The sequence below is a fragment of the Halichoerus grypus genome, chromosome 7, assembly GCF_964656455.1.
Source record: "Halichoerus grypus chromosome 7, mHalGry1.hap1.1, whole genome shotgun sequence".
In the NCBI taxonomy this organism is placed as follows: domain Eukaryota; kingdom Metazoa; phylum Chordata; class Mammalia; order Carnivora; family Phocidae; genus Halichoerus; species Halichoerus grypus.
Genome location: NC_135718.1, coordinates 86988793 through 87005279, shown reverse-complemented (window position 1 = coordinate 87005279; position 16487 = coordinate 86988793). Strand labels below are relative to the sequence as shown.

The following is a 16487-nucleotide window of genomic DNA, read 5'->3' as shown; positions in this document are numbered from 1 at the left end:
TTGTTTAGTGGGCACCGGTCTGTCTCCCCAGCTTTATGGAGATCTCGTTGACAGTAACGGGGGAGTTGAAGTGTGCACTGTGAAGATCTGATACGTGTCTGTCGGGAAAGCGTCACGCCAGTGAGGTCGGCTAACCCCTCCATCCCCTCGCATGACTCCCCTCTTCTCTGTGGGGAGGACACTGAAGGTTACTGTCTTGACGACATCCGACTAATACAAGGGAGTCCACGCTGTGGGCGCCCCAGAACTTGGCTCACAGCGGTGTCCCTCCGACGGCGTCCCCGCCTGCTTGTCCCTGCGGCTTGTTGAGGTTCCCCGTGTCAGTGAGAGCCTACAGTGTTGTCCGTCTGCTCGACTCAGCCCGGTGCCCTGAGGCGGAGAGTCGTCACCCCGAGGTCCGGCCATGTGTGGGTCACGGGTAGGAGCAGGAGGAGACGTTGGGACGGTTCTCTGTGATGGCCCAAGCTGGGGGCACGGGGGGCCCGCCCGTGTCCGGAATCGGCGGTTAGGCTGGAGGGCGTGCGGGCACTCCTCCAGGGAAGTGGGGCAGGGATTTTCCGGAGAAGACCCCGTGCCGGACGCCTGTTACCGTTCACTAGTTCGCGGCTCTGCCGAGAGCTGGAGTGTCAGGGACTCGAAAGGATCGTGTCCTCCGCTGGTCTGGGCTGAAGGGACTCGGGGAGAACTCGACGGCCCGGGGCCCGGGGCGGGCGGTGGGCAGCGGCCGAGGCCCGGGGCGGGCGGCGTGCCGGGCACAGCCGGGTGCTCCTCCTGGGACGGGCTGCGCCCTCGGGTGCCCTGTGCTCTTAGGGTGAGCCCCGGGCCACTTGCCACCCTCGGGGGCCCGAGGCCGGGGACCGGAAGTGCGGGCAGCCTGCGCGCGGCATCCTGGGAGGGCCAGGATGGCGGCACGCGGGGCTGACGAGGCGCGGGGCTGACGAGGCGCGGCCCTGCGTGTGGTGAGGGGCCTTCAGGGTCGGAGCCGACTTTCCGGCAGAGTGCACGTTTAGACCACGTTCGGAACAAAAACCCGTGACCTGGACCCCGATGAAAAGGGGCAGGCCTGTGTGCCCGTAATCGTGCTGGAAACCGGGAGCAAGCAGGCGGTGGTCCGGCCCCGGGCAGCGCTGGCGCACGCCCCCCGGCCCGAGCGCCCGCCCCGGGCCGACCCAGCTGACCAGTACCGCGAGGCCCGCGAGGCGTTCCGCAGGGACGCGGGAGGGGCGCCCTGCCGACGGACTCTGCCGCGGGTGTGCGCGGGCCGCCGCCTGGCACTCGCTCGAGGCGGTTACTGGCCATCCACGGATGTCTAGTCAAAAGGGGTCTAGGTAACCTGTATAGAAAGGGTAAAAAACTTAAGATGTTCTGGAAAAAACCCGTCAGATATGGGCAACTCAGTATATTCAGTTATCACCAGTGATTTTCAGTGTCTGTGATTTGACACATACTGGGGCCACAGAATGGACCGTGGACGTGTCTTAAAGATACTTCTCCGGGACCACCCTTTCAGAGTTTCACAGTGGAATGCCCGGGCTTGCAGAGCCCTTCCCCTCGGTGCTGCTCCCTCCTCTGCCTGGAGAACAGCGACTCCCTGAGTCTCTAGGCTCGGATGGCTCTTCTCTCCGGGAGTTAGCCTCCCTTCCTCGGTCTCCAAAATAAGGCTGGGAAGGAGGCAGCAGGGCAAGCAGGGAGTGTTTTACGGTGGTGCTCTTCGAACTGGGTTTTTGACACTGTTTGATCAGAATTGAAAGAATGGAACATGTTAGAATACGTGGCAGTGGGAACGGCAAGTATTGTTCCATGAAGCCGTGTCGTTTCTCTGAGTGTCCGTGTAGGTACAGGCTGGTAGTCCGTGTGGCGTGTTTATCACCGGCCTCAGAGCATTGACAAATGCTTTTTTGGGAGATGAATCAGTGTGGGTTGAGCATCTCTGCAATTCAGGGTATGCCATTGTAGGGGTCTTGGGGCTTTCTTAACTTTCTGCCTTTCTACTGTGGCAGAATCCTTTGAGGTTTGGTTTGGTTTAAGGGGCTTCCTAGTAGTTGCTGGTATAAAGGTAGTTAAAAACTGGAAACTTAAGGCACGGAGGTGGCTTTCTGCTTTTTCATTTCAGTGTTGTAAGAAGAATATAAAACTTCTGGTTGAGTTTTGGTACAGAAATCACTGAGGATTCATCAGTGATTCAGAGGAAAACAAGGTAGGATAGTGCTTGCCAGTTAGTGGGCACTCAGAGAATCTTTCTGGACAGAATGAACGAATGGATGGGGAGAGCCCTGAGCACCTGTCTAGGATCCCTGAACTACTTACTAATGAGCAATGAAGCAGGAGTGACGGTAGGAGCAGAGGCAATTATTGTCTCCTTATTTCTGTGCTGTATTCTCTTGGAAGGAGAGAGATAAGGAGACAGGAATTCTAAATTGGCAACTGGTTGGTTAAAAGCAATCCCTGTGGCCAGTTTTTTATCTGGATGGCCATTCTTTTTTAAGAGAGATGGGTGAGCCCTTTGTACAAAGAGCTGCTGGTGGTTTTAGTTTTTAGGGATATTAGCCCCTGGTTCGCTTTTTCTTTTTCCCAGTTATCGAAAAGTTGAATGTCAGGAAGGCTGATTGCTTTCAGGGAGTTGTCATTTTCCTCCAGGGGGATGTTTGGATGAGGATGGAGGCTACTTTGCTGGGGCAGCAGCTGCTGAACAGTCTGTTTGGGGATTAGGTGCACATTGGTATATAGCTGAAATCTGCTTCCTGGTTCCTGAAATCGTGTTCCTTTGCCTCGAGGATGAATGTTTTCTCCGCTCACTCTCCTTACATTCACTTAGTTCTGGCTGGTAATGCTTCTAACTGATAACCTTTCTGTTTAGGGGAGCTTCCTTGAAAGAGTAGTTGACAGCTAGTATTGAACAAATTAAAAATGTTGCTTCTGTCTTCTCTTAGTTTTTGCTCAGAATTTAATTATGAGCGGTGGTAGCAGAATGTAAAAAATTAGCTGCATATTATTTAACCATTTTGGCAATGGCAGAGACACAAATGCCTTCCTCTTGTTTGGATGGCAGTATGAGGCATGATTTATCCATATTTTGTGTTAGAATTTAAATTCTAATAATTTCTAGAAGCATTGGTAGTAGAAGCATTGGTAATGGAATTTACTTAGCTGGTTGAATCCCAAGTTTGCCTAGTGGGTTTGGGTTGCATCCATGGGGTCAGATATCTCACCTGTTCTGATAGTTCTAATTACATCAAGACTTTACAGAAGAGACTAAATTAATTGCCACCCTGTGACTTAGTACTGCTCTGTTGAGATTCTTTTGATCATCTGAATGAACACTTATTTAATACTACAGAAATAAGAACCTGCGGTGGGTACTTTTAATGTGGGTGTATGCTGACCTTTTATATACCAGATAATGTGTCTAAATCATGAGCCAGGATCTTAATAACACCTATAATGTGTCTAAATCATGAGCCAGGATCTTAATAACGCCTGGGTCTATTTAGGCTTGGACCGCAAGCTGTCAGTCAACAGCTAGAAGGTCTTTCTGTGTTACCTGGGCAGGTCTTTTTATCTAGAAGGTCTCTGGTGGAATCTCTGAGCATTGAAGGATAAGGTAAAAGAATTTGGAGGTATATTTATGTATGTAGTTTGGTTGTATCATTGTGAGTAGAACTTAAATCTACATTTAAAATGGCTGGCACATTTGTCAGTAGATTGGCAAAGTTCTTCTAATGACAAAATGACAGAAATATCTTTTTTTTTTTTTTTTTAATGTTCAAGGTTACATTTGCTGACCTGAGCTCAGTAGATTTTTAGCACTTAAGCCAGGCATCTTCAAACCTTGATTTAGTGGATGGGCACAGTTTTCCAATCACTGATGGAAACGATGACAGTAAATTTTAAATGCTTGTATTTTGTTGGAATCTGGCATTGACCTCTACAAAGTGTGGTAGCACTTTTGATTCTTGAACGACTCAACTAGCTATTTCTTCAGAAAAGGATATTTTTCTTTTTAATTTTTATATGTGGATACAATATAAATATAATTATAAATACTACGTATAGCTATGTTATTGTGAAACTGCATTTCAACCTCAGATTAACAGAAGAGCAAATGTAGTTAGGCTGCTTTTCTAGTGTATCTTAATTTGAAATTCATGTGTATGAGTGAAATTAAATTTATTTACTTCTCGACATCATTTAATATTTTTGCATACTGTTTTCAGTGAGTTCTGAAATAATTCTCATGCCTTACATGTGACTCTTTTAAAATGGCACTCAAAGGATATGTATGTGGGGGGAAGGTCATGGGTGATGGAATGAAGGGAGGATTGGTGTGGGGAAAGGTGATAAACACCTTATGGAACTAGAAATTTGAGCTCTCTTAAGTTTCTGAAAATAGGTAAGAGGCTATAAAGGTACTAGGGCATTATCCTTTATTAGGAAGGGTTTATGATTAGTTATTTTTGTGGTTATGATTGAAAACTAGACCCTTAGCTTATCTTTAGGGAATATCCAATGAAGTTCTGTATTTTCTTTGGCTTGATAAGTAATATTTACACATTGAAGTAGTTTAATCTTTAAAAATAGGATTAAAAACAAAAATAATATATACTTATTATAGAAAATAGACAAACTGTGGAAAAGTAAAGGGAACACATTAATCTGTCAATGAATATTTATTGATTAGCTTCACAAATACTCCTTATGGTTGGCAGGTACAGTTGTCTGGGATGTGCATATAGACAAGGTAAGAGTCCCTGTAACCAGGGGGTATATTTTCTTGGTAGGGAATGGAGAAACAGTATGTACCACTAAATCAGCAGTTAAGTGTAAAGAAGATGAACTGTGGGGTGGGAAAAGGCGGAGTAGGGGGTGCACCCGAGGCCTGTCGTGATGGGAGTGGGTAGGAAAGGCCCTTCTCAGGGGTGAAGTCTGAGTTGACCTGAAAGATGAGGTGACAGTCATGTGAGATGAGGAGGAAGAGTATTCCAAGTAGACCGAGCAGGTCCCAGGGCCCTGAGATGAGAAAGAGCTTGCTTTGTTCAAGGATGAAAATACAGTGTCCATAGCAAACCCATAGTAAACATTCTTTGAGTCTTTTGTTGCAATAATTGGCTTGTGTTTATAGAATTTGTATTGTTTCCTTTTAATCACAATTGCTTCATCATATAAACATTCCCCCATTTTATAATGGATGCCTTCAGTAAACATTTTTAGTTTTGGCACAATTAATTTTATAAATATATTGTTGATTTACTTACCCATTCCCTAATAGCTTGGCATTTAGTTGTTTTTTGTTTTTTTGTGGGGTTTTTTGCTATTACAGATGTTACAATGAGCACTTTTGGATCTAAAGTGTTTTTTGTTTCTTAGGGTTCTCAGGAGAAATATGAACTAAGACAAAGATGAATTATTTATTATTTATTGCCAAAATTCTTTGCAAAATGGATTGTTTTCATTTTAAGTGCTAACCGTATCCTGGCCTGCATTTAAGAGTTACCTTTTTTCAAAAACATTTTTTTATTGTGGTAAAATAGATACAACATAAAATTTACCATGGTAACCATTTTAAAGTGCATGAGTGAGTGGCATTAAGTACCTTTGTCATGTGGTGTGACTGCCAGCACTGTTGGGCTCAGATTTCATCCTCCCAAGTGGAAGCCCTGTACCCATGAAGCAGTCCCCCCCCCCCCCCCCAGCTCCTGGCAACCACTCATCTGCATTCTGACTTGACAGATTTGCCCATTCTGGGCATCTTATATAAATGGAATCAGGATATATGACTTTTTATGTCTGTGGTCTGCCATCTAGCTAGGGTTTCAGGGGTCATCCGTGTTGTAGCAAGTGTCAGTACTGAATTGTTTTTCACACTTTGATTCCTTTTCATTCCGTTGCTTGGTATATGGATATCTACATTTGGTTCTCCATTTATCTGTAGGTGGGTATTTGGGTTGTTTCTACCTTTTGGCTGTTGTGAATAGGACTGCTGTGGACATTTATGTACAAGTATTTGTTGAGGCCCTGTATTCAGTTTCTCTGGACATAGACCTCTGAGTGGAATTGCTGGGTCATACGGTAAATCTTGTTTAACTTACTGGCGATGTGTCCAACTGGTTTCCCCAGTGGCTGCACCATTTTCCACTCCCGTCAGCAGTGTATGCGAGTTCCAATTTCTCCACATCCTCGGCCAACACTAATTTTTAGGTTTTTGTTTTTTTGGGTTTTATTGTGTTTGTGGCCATCTTAGTAAGTGTGAAGTGGTATCTTGTGTTTTTTCTTTGTCTTTCCCTAGTAATTACTGATGTTGAGTATCTTCTCATGTGCTTGTTGGTCAGATGAGTATTACCACTCTTCGATTTAAAATTGTTATTGAAGAATAACACGTATGGAAAAGTACACATATCGTAAGTTTTCACTAACCCGGTAGATGCATGTAACTAGCACCCAGATCGGAAAGAGAACCCTGCTGCCCTCCTGCTTTCTCACAGTCACAGTCTGTCCCCAAAGGGTAACCACTGTCTGACTTGTAGCGGCGAAGATTAGTTTTGCCTGTTTTGGTACTTACATAAATAGAATCACACGGTATGTATTCAGTGTCTGGGTGCTTTGGCTTAACGTCAGGTTTGTGTCATTCGTGCATATCGTTCGTTTAATTCCAGTCTGTGAAATGCTAGTTTGTTTATCCATTCGACTTGTGATGAGCATTTGGATTAATGTTGGGATATTATAATGTCATGAACATTCGAGTATTTGTTTTGTCCCCCGAACACACGTGTGTGGGCCAAATCCAGCGTTTGTAGTGATTGTACTAGCTTCTGTTTTATAAATATTTCCTCTACTTTGTTGGTTGCCCTTTTTTTTTTTTTTCTTTTACTTTTAGTTCTGTTTTGGACATAAGAGAAGTTCTGAGTTGTTTTCCTTATACCAGCATTTTGGTTACGTTTTAAATTTTCAAAGTGACCACTCCATCTACAGTTGTGAAACTGGAAGTCAGCTCTCTGAGCCCTGTAATCTTGGTGTGAAGTGTAAGACAGATGAAATGTAAGCACACTTGAAAAGGATGAGAACAATTTCTGACATGGGGACCTGGCATTGTTTTTTTCTTGCTAAATTTTAAGCGTGTCCCCCAGGGTTTTCATAGTAATTATAAAAATCACAAATTTATTTTTAACCACATAGTGGGTCCTAAGTGACTTATTGGGACAGGAATCATTATTAATTTAATTCTTTGGTCTTTGGGCTCTACTTACCTTTTACTCCTTCTTGAATGAATTCAGTTACAAAGTAATAATGTGTGTATATTCTAGAAAATTTGAACAATACAGAAAAGCTTACATAAGAATATGAAAATAATGCCACTACTCCAGAAAAAAACACTTTTGGTATGTGTATTTTCTATTTGTTTTTTTTTAATGCAATATTTTTTTTATTGAACATAATGTTCTGTAATGTGATTCCCTCTTGATAATGTACTGTGAATACTTCCCTGTGTAATTAAATATTATTCTAAAGCATGATTTTTATTTATCTATTTATTTATTTATTTATATTTTTTAAAAGATTTTTATTTATTTATTTGACAGAGAGAGATAGCGAGAGCAGGAACACAAGCAGGGGGAGTGGGAGAGGGAGAAGCAGGCTTTCCGTCGAGCAGGGAGCCCGAGGTGGGGCTCGATCCCAGGACCCTGAGATCATGACCTGATCCGAAGGCAGACGCTTAACAACTGAACCACCCAGGCGCCCCTAAAGCATGATTTTTAAAAACTAAAGCACGATTCTGAAATTTAATTTTTATCAAAGTAGTACAGAGTTTATGAGGTCAAATAGTTCCACAGAGCTTAGAGTTAAAAAAAAAAAAAAAAAAAAAAAAAAGGCAATCCTAGCCCTGTACGTTTTCCTCTAGAATCCAGCGATCCAGAAGAACTCCTGCCACCTTTACGTGCTTCTTCTGCAGTGTTTTGGTATTTCCAACATTTCTTGACTTGCTCCAGTTTTAGAATTGATGCCCTGACTTCCTGTTACGGAAGATAGGAATTTAATTTCTTAGTCCCGCCTCCCTCCCCACTATGTGTGTTTTTCTTTTCATCTTCTAGATACAGTTATGAAACAAATTTTGGTTAACCAAGATCTGTATTGTTATGATTACATAAATACCGTTTACATCTGAGCTCTGTCTACATCTGAGCTCTGTCGTACACCATGGTCACATTTTCCTTGCAGATGACTTTGTCGTATCTAGATTTAGTGAATCTTAGTATTCTGTGCTTCGTTTTCCATGCTCTCACCGCTTTCTCAGCCTCAGACTCTCCCATCGATGGTGACCTCTCCTTTCAGTACAAAGATACCAGGCCATCCTTCAGCGGCTTTTTATTTTTTCTTGGATACCTTTAACCTTCTGTTCCAGTTTGGACCAGTTGCTTTTTTGGCCAACTTACAGTACAATTTTCACCGTCCTCGGAAAGCTCTTTGCCTTTTTTCTGTATTGCTTACTGCTTGTAGCTTTCTGAGAAGTGGGGCATGGGAAGCAAGTTCTTGTAGACCAACAATGTCTAAGAATATTTTTTTAGAGCCTCCTCCTGATTGGTAATTTTGTTGTGGTTAGAAGTCAAGGCTGGAAATTATTTTTCCTCAGGATTTTGAAGGTGTTGCTCCAGTGTCTTTGAGTTCCCTATGTTGCTCTGAAAAATTGGATGTCATTCTGCTTCTCAGTTCTTTGGAAGAAACCTGTTTTTTTTTTATTTCTCGAAGCTTTAGGAACTTCCCTTTATTCCTGGTGCTCTGAAACTTTATAGTGATGTGTCTTAATGTGAGTCTGTAAAAACCTGTTCATTGTGCTGGCTTTTGATGGATGCTTTAAATCTAGAAGCATATGCCCTTCAATGCTAAGCAATTCATTTCTTTGGTAATGGGCTGTCTGAAAGGGAAGAGCTCTTGTTATGGGGTTTCTGGGCCTTTTGGACCAGCTTTCTTTCTTTTTTTTATTAACATATAATGTATTATTTGTTTCAGGGGTACAGGTCTGTGATTCATCAGTCTTACACAATTCACAGCGCTCACCATAGCACATACCCTCCCCAGTGTCCATCACCCAGCCACCCCATCCCTCCCACTCCCCTCTACTGAGATTAAGAGTCTCTTATGGTTTGTCTCCCTCTCTGGTTTCATCTTGCTTCATTTTTTCCTCCCTTCCCCTATGATCCTCTGTCTTATTTCTCAAATTCGTCATATCATTGAGATCATATGATACTTGTCTTTCTCTGATGACTTATTTCACTTAGCATAATACCCTCTAGTTCCATCCACGTCGTTGCAAATGGCAAGATTTCATTTTTTCAATGGCTGCGTAATATTCCATTGTTTCCATTGTCTATATATACCACATCTTCTTTATCCATTCATCTGTTGATGGACTTCTAGGCTCTTTCCATAGTTTGGCTATTGTGGACATTGCTACTATAAACACTGGGGTGCATTTGCCCCTTCAGATCACTACATTTGTATCTTTGGGGTAAATACCCAGTAGTACAATTGCTGGGTCATACGGTAGCTCTATTTTCAACTTTTTTGAGGAACCTCCATACTGTTTTCCAGAGTGGCTGCACCAGCTTGCATTCCTACCAACAGTGTAAGAGAGTTCCCCTTTCTCCTCATCCTCACCAAAATCTGTCATTTCCTGGCTTATTAATTTTAGCCATTCTGACTGGTGTGAGGTGGTATCTCATTGAGGTTTTGATTTGTATTTCCCTGATGCCGAGTGATGTTGAGCACTTTTTCATGTGTCTGTTGGCCATTTGGTGTCTTCTTTGCAGAAATGTCTGTTCATGTCTTCTGCCCATTTCTTGATTGGATTATTTGTTCTTTGGCTGGACCAGCTTTTATCTTCTTTTTTTCCCCCCATTTATCTTTGTTGTTATTTATGTTTCAACTCTTACTGGATTCACGAACTTTTTACTGTTGTTTTTTTTTTTTAATTTCAAAGCGTTGTTTGTTTTATGAATATTCCTTCTAATAACATGCTTATTTCACCAATGAATATTTCCCTTTAAGGATATTAATTATATATAATTTGAAAATTTTCTTTTTCCCTGCGTTGTCTTGTTTTTGTTTTATAAAAAATGTCTCCCTTCCCTCTGTTTTGTTTCTTATCTTTCAAATTGGAGGATTTCTCAAATGTTCTACAGTCCTTGGCTGTCACATTTAAGTGACACTCTTACTGTGAGTTGGGAGGCACATTCCCTCGGCCCAGAGCTTACAGAGGGGTGCCGCTCTGTAGGCCAGACTGCTAGATCCGACTTTCTCAGAGAGACCTTCAGCTGTCAGTGTCTGTAGGTCCTTTTTCCCATAGGGAAAAAGGGGTCTTCCTGCCTGAGGGGAGAAGTCGGACTGCGGAGACCCTGCGGCTGGCTGGGGGGAGGCCATTCCTGGTGGGCCTCCCTCAGAAACCCCTTTGTTCACGTCCTTCTCCTGTGAACTTGCCAGTGCAGAGGGCTCCATGTCTGCTTCTTTGCTTGGGTTACAGGATCTGGGAGCTTGATGGATGACTCCTTCTGGGGTGTTTCAACCAGTTCTTTTTAGCCTTCCCCACTCCTGATTCCTGAGGCTTTCTAGGCTTTTTTTTGTACCCACCCCCAGTGACTCCATGAGACAACTTGTGTGTTCTTTAGTCTGCTGCAGTCCTCTGCTCTTGTTTGTTTGCTTGTGGTCTCTGCCTTTAAAAAAAATCATTCGTTATTTTAGTGTTGGACTTGTAAGACACACCACTACTCCGCTCTGCCGAGGGAGGGGTGAGCGGCAAGGCAGTCTTGGGTCTTGGCGGTTGGCACTGTCTGCTGCGTTATTCAGGACCTAGGTAGGTTATCTTATTGGATATGTGTAAGAAGGGCTAGTTCGGGGATTGTAAGGTTATTCATGTTTATTTTGAATGGGCTACCAAAACTTTTAAACTAATACGGTAATTCCAGTAAGTTAAATTGAGATGTATTTCTTAAATGATCTCATATTTCATTAAAAGTATTTGTAAGATGTTCTCTTTTGGTGCTTTATGGGTAATCTATCTAAAAGCATATTTTCTTTAATATGGGGGAGATGTCAGGTTTAGGTTTTATAGTGTTTCGGACTTCCAGAGTAAGGGCACCATGGTGGTCTGCTAGGGCCGCTGTAACAAAATACCACACGCTGGTGCCTTAAGCGACAGAAACGCATTTTCTCTCCGTTCTGGGGGCTGGAAGTCCAGGATGAACGTATTGGCGGGTCCGTTTTCTTCTGAGGCTTGTCTCTTCGCTTTGCAGATGGCCACCTTCTCACTGTCCTCACAGGCTCTTGCCTTTGTCTGTATCCTAATCTTTTCTTCTAAGGGCGACAGTCAGATTGGATTGGGGCCAGCTGTATGATCTCTTATACCTTAATCACTTCTTTAAAGGTCTGATCTCCAAATACAGTCCTGTTCAGAGGTGCTGGGGGTGAGGGCTTCAGCATAGGATTTTTGGGGGGGGCACAGCTGAGCCCACAAAAGGTGTTTTCATGGTCTCTTATGCTTTGAAAGCAGTATTATTTCATTACAATTTTTTAAACATGTCCTGGATGTCCTCCTGTTATTGATATTATGTTATAATATTAGTTCTAATACACTTAAGTAACCTATTGGAGATGGTAAGGGCTTTGAAGTCAGACATAGAAGGTCTGCTTTGAATCCTTGCCTTGCATTTGACTAGTTCCCTAAATTATTTAACCTGTCTGAGATATGCTCCCAAACCTGTGAGCTGAGAGTCACAGTACGTTACAGGGCGACTGTAGGAGATTAGAGATGATGTCGGTAAAGGTGCCAAGCGTGGAGTTGACTCTTCAGAGATTCTCTTCCTATTGGTCTTTCTTTTTACCTGAAATAGTGTGGTTTGTATCCTGCTTTTTCCTGTTTAATATTTAAAAAGTCAACTTTAAATATAGATACATAGTATTTTAAAAGCTATTGTGTGCATTTCTATTCACAAGTGGCTGAATATCGGCAGTTTCATAAGGTTCAACGTGAAAAAGTATTTACCTGGTTGGTCCCATGTTGGAATTTCCCATCATCATGAGTGGTTGTTGGTTTAACATTCTTACACATACATAATACACTTATATAATACACTTATAAACAGTGTAATCCGCCAAATCAGCAGATATCTACATTTCAAAGGCTCTTGATGCATAAGGACAAATAGCCCTTGGCAATGCTTGTGCCATTTCACTATTATCAACAAGGTAGACCCTTTTCCCACACCGCCATTATCAGGGTTTAAAAGGATATCTTGTTTTAGCTTGTATTTCTTTGCTATAGCTAACTTGGGTGTTTTTCATCTCTGTCCGTTTTCTCTGAACGTTTTGTGAATTGTCCATTTTTATATCGGGGCATTTGTGTTATTCTTATTGATTGATCTCTCTTTTCCAGTGCTTTCTAGATCCCTCTTGTTTAATAGTTGAAACGTCTGTTGCTGTTTTTGCATTTTGTTAGTTAGAACCTTTGATTGCACGGGGATGAAGAAGTTGAAACCCAGAAGACCAATACATACACATTTGGTAGTTAAGGGAAGCATTCTGGGCTCAGATGGCTCAAGTTTGAATCCTGGGTTTATGACTTAGTACCTTTCTAACCATAGGCAAGCTCATTAACATCTGAGTCTCAGTATCTGTCATCTGCAGTATGGGGATAGCAGCAGTACCTGTTTGCTATGATTATTCCAAGAATTGAGTAGGATATGGTTGTGAAGCTCCCGCCCAGGGAGTAGGTGAAGCTAACTGTTGAAGGTGAGCTGTCAGCAGTCAGATTCGTTAATGGTTGGAAGTATAATCCTTGATTCAGTCAGTGCTCTTCGTTTTTGGCATTCCAAACCTTTTCACTAGAAATTTCATCAGCATTTGATAGAATTTAAAAATTTTAAATAGTATTTATCATTTTTCATTTCAAGACAGAGTATGTGTTTCCATCTAATTGTAGTTAGCGTTAAAGTAATTTCTTGAATACATCTATTTCGTTGCTTTTGCTTTTCTAATCATGTGATGTTAGTTTAAAAACAGCGTAAGATAGAGTACACCATGTTTCAGAGGGACTCCTGTTGTAAATCACCATTGGTTTTCAGTGGAGATCAGTAACTGACCTGTGTCTGTGACGGTGCTTGAGTTTTGCTTGGTACCTGGTTAGGTTACCACACCAAGCACACACTGTATCTTGATTGTAGCTTGCACATTACAAGAACTGTTTGAACTGTCTGCCCAAGGGGCTAGTTTTAGCTGTGACATCTTGCTTGACATCTTGGTTAAATACTAAGAAAAAATGGCAGCTTTATTTTTTCTTCCCCCAATAAAATTTAAGAGCTAGATCTTTGTCTCCAATCTTTTAAAATTGGATTATAATAATTCACGACTTGTTTAGCCATCATTAGTAGTACTTTTTTGTGACATAGATGACTGTTGAAAGGGAAGATGTAGCACTTTGTTTTATATGTTCTGAGCTTTATTTTTTGATGTTCTTACTGTGTTTTCAAAGTAATATGCCTGTTTACAAGATATTGGGTTTTTTTTTTTTTTAAGATTTTTAATTTGGTATTTCCTATTTGCATTTCAGAGATGAACAAGCCCTTGATTGCTCTAGGTTCATGTTTTTGGAATTGTTTTTCTGTTGTGCAAATTTTCCTTCATAAACCCTGTGAGAAATAAGTGCTGTAGGCTGACATCATCCCCTTTGTGTATTGTTTAACCCTTGACAACCCCTACTGGAATGTCTAATTAATGGTGACTAAAGTCAGCTTGCAGACATTTTGTAATCTTTTCTCTTAATGGCTTACTTACATTTCTATTATGCTTTATTTTCAAATCTTATTTTTTCACCATTTTGTAAATGGTGGAATTTTGAAAATTTTTGTAAAATATTTGCTTTTTTGTGATATTCAGCTGAATAAAAAAAGGAGAATTTCTACTGTCGGGTCATATGCATACTGTTAGTAACATAGTCTTGTGTTCTATGTTAACACATAGGATTTTTATACCATGGTGTTCACTTCAAGTGGATAAGTCACTCTGTGCAGTCCTCCCTTGTTCAGTAACCGCTCGGTGCCTTTTTCCCACCCACTTCTTCTCCCCCTTTTCTAGGAAGAAGCCCTATTCCCCTTTGGCTCTGTTCCTCCCTTGTCTCTCAAGGCACTGACATTGTCCAAAAGAAAAAGGAACAGTAGTAACTTCGTTGGCCGAAAATGGTAAAAGAGTCTGGACTTTAATTTGCCTGGAATATCCTCTAAGAGTTTTTTTTTTTTTTTCCCCTCAAAATGAAGAGACAAGGAATTCCTGTTTTTATTGTCTACCACTAAAAATAGCTTGTTTAAGATTCTGAGTTTACTTAGTGGAATGACTGTTACTATTTTACTCATAATGTGTACTATTACTAAACATTTTTTGGCATACACACAAGTGTTTGCTTATTAGAAGTTCCTAGCAGAAATTTATAGTGCTCACAGAAAGTTTTACCTTGAATTATAGTTGAATAAATAAGATTGACCACTTAAAGCCGGATATGTGAAAGGCTTTTGGGTGGTATTTTCGTTTGTTTTATGTAACACATTTCTGATTTCGCCATGATCCTTTTTTCTTTATAATTCTGAGTGACTACCAATTTTTATTTTGACCATTCAGTCCCATAGCCATATGCTACTTAAATTTGTGAAATTTTATATAAAGTGAGGTCGTTTTTATGATTTTGTATAGTGGCTCATGCTCTGATTTTTAAAACTACATTTGGTAAATACAGATGTTTTCCTTAATGTAGTTTTCACAGTCCTTTTGATTGATAGGCCCTAAGTGTTGTCTTTGAAAATAAGCGTGACTCGGGGCCCAACGTGCCTGCCATGAGCCTCTCCTACGTTCTGAGGCTCTGGTAGGATAAATAGCAGCTCCCTGCCTTTGTGAATCTGAAGCTTGATACTAGTGTTAACCTTAGCTTTATAGAACTGCGTTGTGGAGAAAGAGAAAAGCATGCTTCTGTTTGAAAGTGTACTTCATCCAGTTTTTTCTAATTTTCAGTATTGTATAATTAAAAATTTTACGGGAGCTACAAGTTATCATATCTTAAATTCTTTCAAGGGTTATTCTTTTAATAGTGTCCTAGCTTTTAAACATGTATTTTGAACTCTAATAAAAAACTGTATGTGTTGTTAAAAAAGTCCTTTGAAGTTTCAAGAAGTTCCACATGTAATCTTAAATGCTTGTTGAATTACTTAATTTTACTTAGGGAAAATGACTGTTTTAGGGTAGGGTCCTCGTTTTGGATGGCCAAGACCATTGATTCAACAATCCATTGTTTGGCCATTGATTTGTGGGGCCCTTTTATCCTTTTTTTTTCTTTTTTTTAAGATTTTTGAGAGAGAGAGAGTGCATGAGAAGGGGGAGGGTCAGAGGGAGAAGCAGACTCCTCGCTGAGTGGGGAGCCTAATGCAGGACCCCATCCTGGGATCATGACGTGAGCCAACGGCAGACGCTTAACCGACTGAGCCACCAGGTGCCCCCCTTCTATTCTTTATTAAGTTATCATTTCATCCTGTGTCACGAAGAAAGTTCCATTTTTTTCTACTTGGCCCTTGTTCTTGTGCTCACACCTTACTGTTCATAGTGTTGTGTCTGTAATTTAATAGTATGTCTCCCTATCTGATTGTGCAAGTTGGTGCTTTTTCAGGTTGATTTAGGTGTTGATTAACCATTGCTTTTGCATAAATATATTAGGTCAATTTATTGAGCTCTTTGAAGAAGCCAACTAGAATTTGAGATTGCACAAATGTACAGATTGGGGGGGCAGTGGATTGTATGGGTTCTCGTAAATGGACGATGATGTCAGCGGCACTCGTGCCAGTTTTCTCTCTTCCTTCTGAGCATTATGCTCTTTCTTTTTCCTTTTTCGGTGTTGGCCAGGCTGTCTGCAGTTCTTCTTTGACTTAAGGGGAACGCATCTGAAGTTCCTCTATATTTGTCATAGGTTTTTGGTATACATCACCTTTACCAAAAGAAGGAAACTCTCTTCTGTTCCTCTCTTGATAACATATAAAAAATTGTTAGGTTCCTTCATATTTTTCTGCTTCTATTGAGATAATCATGTTTTTTCTTTTATCTTTGACTATGGAGAATCTTTTTTTTTTTTTTTTTTTAAAGTACACTACTGGGATTTGGTTGGTCAGTAACTTAGACCTATTGGTTTTCAAATCAAGATGACACCGGTCTGATTAAATGGGCCAGGCTGCTTTTGCTCTTACTTTCTGAACACACTTATTTAACATAAGAATAAACTGTTTCTTCAAGCTTGGTAGAATTTACCTAATAAAAATAGTCTCAGGAGTTTTTGTTTGTGTGAGTGTGGTGTGTGTGGTATGTTTGTGTAAATGTGTGTGTGTGGTGTGTCTGTGTGTCTCTGTGTGTCAGTGTCTGAGTGTGGTGTGTGTGTGGGTGACGGGCATTGCCATTTCAGTTTCTTTAATCTTTTG

At 41.2% G+C, this 16487-nt stretch overlaps 1 protein-coding gene across 11 annotated transcripts in view; it reads left to right on the top strand.

Annotated features, from left to right (window-relative positions):
• The window catches only part of ENAH (ENAH actin regulator), a 136208-nt gene that overhangs the window by 26797 nt on the left and 92924 nt on the right, over positions 1-16487 (top strand). The gene's annotated exons all lie outside the window — the stretch shown is intronic.